General features: G+C 35.9%; 1 long non-coding RNA gene across 1 annotated transcript; it reads right to left on the bottom strand.

The window, feature by feature from the left end:
* Nucleotides 1–3,862: 3,862 nt before the first annotated feature.
* On the bottom strand, nucleotides 3,863–8,419 carry LOC106870197 (uncharacterized). The gene is made up of 2 exons (XR_001409494.2): nucleotides 8,347–8,419; nucleotides 3,863–4,318 (listed from the first exon to the last, which is right to left on the bottom strand). It is a non-coding gene; the product is annotated as an uncharacterized LOC106870197 (long non-coding RNA).
* Nucleotides 8,420–8,995: the final 576 nt, after the last annotated feature.

Here is an 8,995-nt window from a genome sequence, read left to right as displayed (position 1 = left end):
CAATAGTACGAAGGTAATCCCGAATGTTTCTATTTGCATTGTCTAACACCAATTCAACAGAACTGTTTTTGAGGAAATACCACCTTCAAAGCACCTACGTAAAACGGGCACACCATGGAATAACTGACTATATGATATAATGTCTAACATGGAACAAACATTTGAATGTGATCTGACGAAAGAACCAATGCCATGTTTCGAAATCACTATTGATCCTCCACTGGGATGGGCATATATTACATATTCCACGCAAGCGGTTTGAATAGTTCTTTGCTACATTGTTCACGACACCTTTTAAAGGATATTTGAGTAATAGTTAGCACCGTTTGACAAAGTTTCAGTCCTTTAATGAAAAGCATCCGGGACATGGTCTGGTAGAACAAATAAAAGCACATTCACAGCGTTGCAAGAAAATAAAAATGTTTTTATCATTATTCTACTGAATCACAAGATTTACAATATTTACATTATTTACATTTAAATAATGTAAATAATTCCTCATCTCTTAAATATAGAACAAGATTTACAATGTTTCTCACACCGATTACAGAGGAGAAAGAAACAAAAGTGACTATAAATATTAGCAATAAACGCGCGAATGAAAAAGCTGCGAAGAGCCAGATCGTAATCAATGCTGATATTAGTGATGTAAAAGGTGTAAAATTTATCTGATCCGGGTGAGGAGAAACTGAGCTTATTATTAGTTATATTGTGAAAGTGTCGAGCTGGCAGAGTCGTTAGCACGCGGCGCAAAAGGCTTAGCGGCATATTAGTTCCTCTTTATGCTATCAGTTCAAATTTCGCTGAGGTCGACTTTGCATTTCATCCTTTCAAGATAGATAAAATATATACCATTTAAACACTGGGGACGATGTAATCGACTTGTCCTCCACCCCCAAAATTGCTGGCTTTGTGCCCAAATTTGAAATCCGTATTAGTTTGTTTGTAATTTAGACTATGGTTAGCGAACTTTTCCAGGTCAATAGTGCAAAGTTATTCCATTTTCCAGAAATAAATACTTAGAGTTAGCGAATATTTGTCAATTTTTCCCCTGAAGAGATTTTTACCTTTTAAATGCATAAAGCAATCTTAATTGCAAAATATGAACGACGGTAAAAAATTAAAACGTACGTAGGCGATATGAAATTGATTATTATATAAATAGATATTTTCTGTGTTCAAACTCTCTATTTTCTTTATATATGTATGTATGTATGCATGCATGTATGCATGTATGTATGTATGTATGTATGTATGTATGTATGTATGTATGCATATATGTATGTATGTATGAATGCATATATGTTTATGTATGCATGCATACACATACACTTATATATACATATGCATCTATTTATCTATATGTACAAATGCACAGATATATTCATGTGTGTATCTGTCTATCCACACACACACACACACACACAAATACACATTTGATTTTCGGTCTACACAGCTCACAGATGGCACGGTTTCACTTTAGCACACCTTGTCTCTACATTTCAATTTGTTAATCTTTACCTGTGTAAATTCTTCACGTCCACGTTTTCGCTTCGCTTTTTCATTCTTCTTTTAATTGTATTTTCACTCATTATTTTAATTTTCATACTGAATAAAGCACACTCTAGCCTAAAGCTTTGTTCAGAAGTATTCTTTATATATTGTGAAATGGCGATTCGAATATATTAGTTAATTGTTAAACCAATCTCTATAATTCAGTCAGATTTCACATTTATCTGCAAACCCCACCTCACAATGTTATTCTAATTCCAATACTCACTGATTATGGTTTTGTCTATGAAATTGGAATCACACCAAGAATTCCTCGGTGATAAAGTAGAATGAAAAGTAGTCTTTGAAGTCTAATTGATTACCACCATAGGGCTTGAAAGTTAGGTTTCGCTCTGCTGATAAGTCGATCCACGTATTTATGAGACTGCATTGCGAAAACGGACCATATTTATTTATACATTTAGCTATTTATTTATTTCTCTTTTCATTTATTTATTTATTTACGATCGTGTTTATGAAATTGTTGGTATTAATGAGAGTGATGACAATGACAATCGCGATGGAAGTGCTGTTGATGATGATGATGATGATGATGATGATGATGACGACGATGAGGATGATGATCATGATGATGATGGCAATGATGACGCTGATGGTGACAATGATGAAAGTGATGATAATGATGTTGAAAGACTGCGACAAAATGATTACTACTGCAGCTGGTGTTTACAGTACTGAATCTTAGGATGTAATGGCGGGTGAGTGAACGGGGTTGTGCGGAATGCGAAGATAAGTGAGAAGATAAGAACAGAGGCCGTGAAGGTGGGAGATGTTGTAGGGGCAGAAAGAGAAGAAACGATAATAATAATAATAATAATAATAATAATAATAATAATAATAATAATAATAATAATAATAATAATAATAATTATAATAATAATAATAATAATAATAATAATAATAACAATATCAATAATAATAATAGTAATGATAATAATAATAATAATAATAATAATAATAATAATAATAATAATAATAATAATAATGATGATGATGATGATGATGATGATGATGATGCTGATAATTAGATGAAGAAGGAGGAAGAGAAGTAAAAGAAGAAAGAAAGTGAAGAAGGAAAAAGAAAGGAAAGAAAACCTTATTGTGTATTGCTACTATTTTCTCAATCCAGTTTGAGTACAGTGTCACAATATATGTATTCGTCTGGTAATATAAGCAACATAGTGATAATAAATGATGTTAGGTTTTAGAAACTGTAGACTTATAGTTCTTACCGGCCCTTTTATATGTTATTTGCATTTCTTGTTGGTATGTTACAATCGAATGAGTTTGAGCGTAGGGAGTGAGAAGAGGTGAAGTGTAACGTTTCAGGTAGGACCCATTTTTCAAAGAACTCGCTACACTCTCAGAGTTTATTGCCAGACGGCTGATATCTTCTGGCAATAAACTCCAAAAAAAGCAGCAGCTCTCCATGTATCTTTTTTTAAAGATATGCACTGATATATTCACTGTACATAAGGTACTCTACAATAATATACAATATAATTGATAATCCTTTATCCGAACCTCCAAAATCCGAAAACATCCAAACTCCAAAAGACTTGTTAATGCTGACGTGACTCGTCACAAATGGAAAATTCCACAAAGTGCTGGGAAGATTATTCCAAGTACAACTCTTGTGTGTCGATTCTCTGACCTGACATTGATATTTTATTTAGTGTTTGCATTTATGTTCAACTAAGTGATCATGCTTTTAGGGTTTTTTGTACATTAACATCCCAATTTTATCACCATGTATGAGACCAACATCAACATTTGTACTTTATCTTAAAAGTAAAATTCTGAGTTCTTAAGCTTTCATTTTACCAGTAATCATGTTCAATGCTTTGTTTCAATACCTTACATAGAACCTAATACCTGGTTTATAAAAATTACAGTACAAATGATGTACGTGTACTGTAACCTTTTAAATAAAAACATAACATCGTAGGTGGAAATTGATACCTTAAGATATTTGGATAAAATTATATTCGGGGTCTATGTATAAGCTATATTATAAAATGTAAATCGATATTATGTTTAGACTTTGGTTCCATATCCTAACTCTCCCAATTTACAGACGCAAATCCGAAATCCGAAAAACCCGAATCACTTTCGGATAAGGAATTCTCAACTGCATTAAATATGGCTAAAATGACTTTACTTGACAACATACTAGCTCTGTTTTCACACCACTATCCCAGAAAAAGCTTGCTAAGCGAGCACAATATGGGAATCTTTGCTCACTGCCTATAGATTGACATATAAGAATGAGTGAGGTAACACATACAAATTGTAGAATCATCAATCGAAACTTCACCTTTAATATTCTGTATAAAAGATAAGTAAACGTAGCGACGCCGCTCTCTTTAGATACTTAAGCTTACCAGCTCAGGTGACTGATACAGTCCGTCGAAACGAAATATAACCATCAGACCAAATTAAGTAACTTAAACTGTTTCGTATCCTCTCTGCTTTTAGCGGTGCGGATCAACTTTATCGTTCATTCTTTCAGCGTTATATTAATGAATGCTAGCATTAATCATTGATATAAATTCAATAAAATATTCATTCATCAGGGTGGTGGATCGCAGAATCGGCACAGATACCTTAAAGCCGTTTGTTACATTGATTTGCATTCCAATTTGAATCCCAACCAGTGTGCTTTCATTTTATTCTTCCGCGGTCGATAATTAAGTACCAAACAAGTACCAAGCAAGTACCAAATACGACATCATGGATTATTCACCTAAAGAAAATACATCCAACATGATCATATTTCAAGGACAGACAGTGAAAAAATAAAAGTATATGTGACCTTTTGTTGAAGCATACATTTAAATCTAGAGTGTCTAGACTCTACACAAATATAGATATTTTCCTTAGAGAATCATTCAACGTACGTTGTCAGATATTGAGCCAAAGAGTAAGTGCTTTCTGTTAATCAAATTTAATGTTCTATCGGCAATCAATGCAGACAGTGTAATGTTGGAAACGCATTTTCAGAAATCAAATTCAACGAGTGCCGCCAGGAAAAGAAGTATTATAGTATGTATACCCTTATACCTTTACTCTATAAGCTAGGTTCCTCTTTGTTGTTCAACTTCTTACGCTGTACTAGAATTAGTTAAACAAACTATGGAATAATAGCGTTTTATATACATGCTTATACAAACATACATACATACATACATACATACATACATACATACATGCATACATACATACATACAAGAATGAAATCACCAAATTGGCAGAAAGCTATACAAACTGTGTACAAGCTGCCCCAACCAATTCTTCTAGGAACATTGCGAGTGTAACAACAGAATGAATGATGAACTGTCTGATGGGAAAGATGGTATGCCGAACAACAAAAAAGCAGCTGGAATTAAAGGCAACATATTCAGCTGATATAAGAATGGCATCAGTACCCCACAGCCAAAATATGTGTACCAGCGGTCTTACTATCTGTCGTGTCCCACACAGAGAATGCTACAAATACCTAGGCATTGATGCAAACCTATCAGGTGAAAGAGCTGTGAATAAAGATACAAAGACCCGAGAATATACCAGACTTAAAAAAATATGTCAGTCGGAGCTCCCCACTTACAACAAGATAATGTTCCACAATGCATTTGAAACAGCAGTGCTAATTCCAACATTTGGGACACTTGACTGGTCTGTATAGGAAATCTGCTCCATAGTCGTTAAACTCGCAAAATACTGACATGAGCAGGAAACTCCCACAGAAGCAATGATATCGACAGACTCTACCTAAAAGGTGATGTAGGAAGTAGAGATTGAGATCAGTGAAGAAAGCCGTCGAATGTCGTATAGTCTCACTCAGACAGCACTTGCTAAACAGCCACAGCAAAAACACACAAATTTAGAAGAAGAAGAGAACATGTGTTGGTAGTAAACTCCTCAGGAAGCGGTCTCTCTCTCTCTCTGATGAACTCCCATACACTCCATAACTGCCGCACTGACATGCCTAAAATAAGATCTGGATGTCAAAACGCTCAGTATACCAAAAAGACTATGCATTGATATATTCCTCCATGAAGACATCACGCATATGATTAGCAGCTGCCACAAAATGTCATCAAACTACCACCTTCCAATGCAAAACGACGTTGTCGCAAAAACAATCTACAGCACCATTCGGAAAAAAAAACTCTCCTTGAATCTTGTGACTGCCATCAACATATGGCCTGTTGCTGTAATCTGTTATAGTGCACCCGTCATGATATGGACACAAGCAGAGATCGACCAACTTGATCGCCCTACCCGAAAGACAATGACAATGCAGAGTGCCCTCCACCCTAAAGAAAATGTACACAGCCTCTACATGAAGAGAAGTAAGGGTGGAACTGGGCTGATTAGCGTACGGGAGTGCATCAATAACGAAAGAAGGAACATAGCAGAGTATTTGGTAAACAGCAAAGAAGACCTGCTACGGTATGCTGCTAGTGCAGAAGGAGTTAACAAAAATGAGCTTGAGAATGCTCATGAATTCCGAACAAGAACAGTCAACGAGAGAGAAGAAGCCCTACTCCGTATGGAATTACATGGTCAGTTCCACCGTGAAACCAACAAATTAAAAGACCAGGGAGCGTCATAGAGGTGGCTCCAGAAGGGTGACTTAAAAAAGAATGCGGCTAAGGATCAGGCATTGAATAACAACTCAGGGAAAAAGAATATATACCACACAAGTGCATGGGATCTCTGCAAAATTTGTGGAAAGAGAGTCGAAAGTGTGACTCACATTGTTAGTGCTCGTGAAGTCTTGCGCAGAAAGAGTAAAAGCGGAGACACGACAAAGTAGCCCAAATCCTCCACTGGCTACTATACCGTAAGTATGGATATGAGGTCGTGGGTGCCGGAAAAGGTAACAGACGAAGAATGGAATGCAAAAATTCGCTGGGACTTTGATTTCTAGACAGACAAACTGTTAGAGCACCGAACGCCGGATATAGTAACCTTTAGGAGGGACAAACAAGAGTGCCTAATAATCGACGTAGCAGTGCCAGAAGATCTACATATCATGAACGAAAGAGGAAAAGTTGATAAATATGAAGACTTGAGAATTGAGATCGCTAAGATGTGGCAGCTACGAGAGTCGAACATAGAGGTTATCCTTATTGTCATCGAAGCATTGGATTCAATACCACCCAATCTGAAAAAAATCTGAAAACCTTAGAGATACCCTACAATCTAGATGTATTGCGAAAGTCGGCATTACTTGGAGTGGAATTTGGTTTGGAAATGTTCGTAAACAGGAGCGTAGGAGAACGGTGAGCGGTCGCTAGCCTGGGCCCAATACAGTACAAGGTCCACAATTGTTGAAATGTTTTAAGGTGAAATGTCACATGCTCTCCCATTAGATCGAAATCTGAATCAATGCTGTAGAAGAGGCGAAGCCGAATGAATTCAGAGAATGGCATAGCAAATTTAATGTTTAAGATGAGAGAAAGAATAGTGCAGGTAGGAATAGGAGTTAGTAAGCTTGTAACAGACAGAAGTGGACAAGTGAATGTTGCTGATTGTGACGAAAATATCGAGAAAATAAATGGGTATGGCTGATACGACCATTATCTTGCTGATTGTTTTCGGGAGCACAATCAAAGCACATTACTACACATGCCAGACCAATCTCTCACAACCCATTCGAACGCAACGGACCATTCCAGTATCCATTTATCAGCGTGAAGCATCTCCGCACCGTATGGATCTGTAAACTCAAGGAAACGGAAGGAAGGCTTGGTATTCGAACACGGTACCATGGTAATGGCAGGTTTAAAGTAAACACTCTTCTCCCACACGCCTATCATCTCTTTCATTCTTCCACACTCTCACCTGCTTTCTCTCTCTCTCTTTCTTTCTCTCTCTCTCTTTCTTTCTCTCTCTCTCTCTCTCTATCTCTCATTCCTGCTACTTCCTTTCTACGTATGAAGCTCCCGTATTCAAATATATAGAGGAGATTTTATTTGCCTTCTGTTAACTTTTCCTTGAAAAACTTTGTTCGAAACATTGGATACTCCATTCTTCACATACATACATACATGTATACACACACAAGCTCACCCCACCATCCTATATATATATATATGTCAATGTGTGCCTTTGTGTACGTGCCTCCACTTCATGAACACACGACTTTTGAAGCTGATATACCTGTTTACTCAAAGCTTTTCTTCAAGACATAACGCTTTGCTACATAATATCTTTTCCTTTTTAATTTCTGAAGCAAATCAATTTCGGCTTCCACATTCTATCTATTTCTTTATCTTTGATTGTATATAAACTAAACAACATATCTTCCACTTATATCAATTTTTAGGTACAGAGTATATCTTTAGAATCTGTTTAGTTTTTACTGCCGCCGGCGAATAAATTAGCCCAATCGGTATTAGCCAGATTTAATATAAAAACATTTGCATTATATTAATAAAAAATTATATTATTACTTAAAACTTTTAATTCTATATCACTTACTATAATATGAACATAAGTCTAAAATTTATTGGCATAAATATGCGTAAATGTTGTTAACTAATGTAATTTTCGAAGTCTTAATTTTTTTATTAATGTAAAACCAATTTGGTAAGTGAGATGTTAACATCTCTCGTTTGCAATATCTATTTGATATTCACGCAAAACTCCATACAAAAATAAGAGTTACATAATTTACAACAGCTGAATGAAATCCTAGAAATAGATTAACGCAATTTTATGGAACTAGTATTTCAATAGAGCGAATGGTGAATGATTACTAACTTTATCGTTCCGGTTCCTTGATTGCATACATACGTAGATACATAATTACATGTATACTTACTTACATCCACACATCTTCTTCCATCTCCCCCCCCCTCTCTCACTTTCCTTCTTTCACTCTCTCTCACACTCCCTTTCTCTCGTTTTCTCTCGTTCGGTATATATATATATATAAAACAGAGATGTCTGTGTATTCGCTTTTCACGTGAAATCGACTTCACCAAATGCTTCCATACTTGTGAGGCATGAATAATTTGACCTCGGATAAATGTTAGGCTCTTCATTTGATTTTTTTATTAAAAATAAATAATATTGCTTTATATTTAAGATTCACTTCTTTAAAAAGGTTCCTCAATGTCAACTTCCGGTATTGACGTAACAACGGCACAAAGCTTCACTCTCTATTGTGACGTTTTTATACCAAATGCTTACATACTTGTGATGAAATGTCAACTTCCGGTATTGACGTAGCGTGCATGTAGTATTTACTTTCTCTCTCTCTCTTTCATATACACACATACGCACACACTCACACACAAAGATCTATGCATATTTATGCATGTACGTATACATGACCTCTCTCTCTCTCACTCTCTCTCTCTCACTCTCTCTCTCTCACTCTCTCTCTCTCACTCTCTCTCTCTCACTC

The sequence above is a fragment of the Octopus bimaculoides genome, chromosome 4 (genome assembly GCF_001194135.2).
Source record: "Octopus bimaculoides isolate UCB-OBI-ISO-001 chromosome 4, ASM119413v2, whole genome shotgun sequence".
In the NCBI taxonomy this organism is placed as follows: domain Eukaryota; kingdom Metazoa; phylum Mollusca; class Cephalopoda; order Octopoda; family Octopodidae; genus Octopus; species Octopus bimaculoides.
Note: the sequence above shows the minus strand (reverse complement) of the source record. Positions and strands in the feature narration are given on the sequence as shown.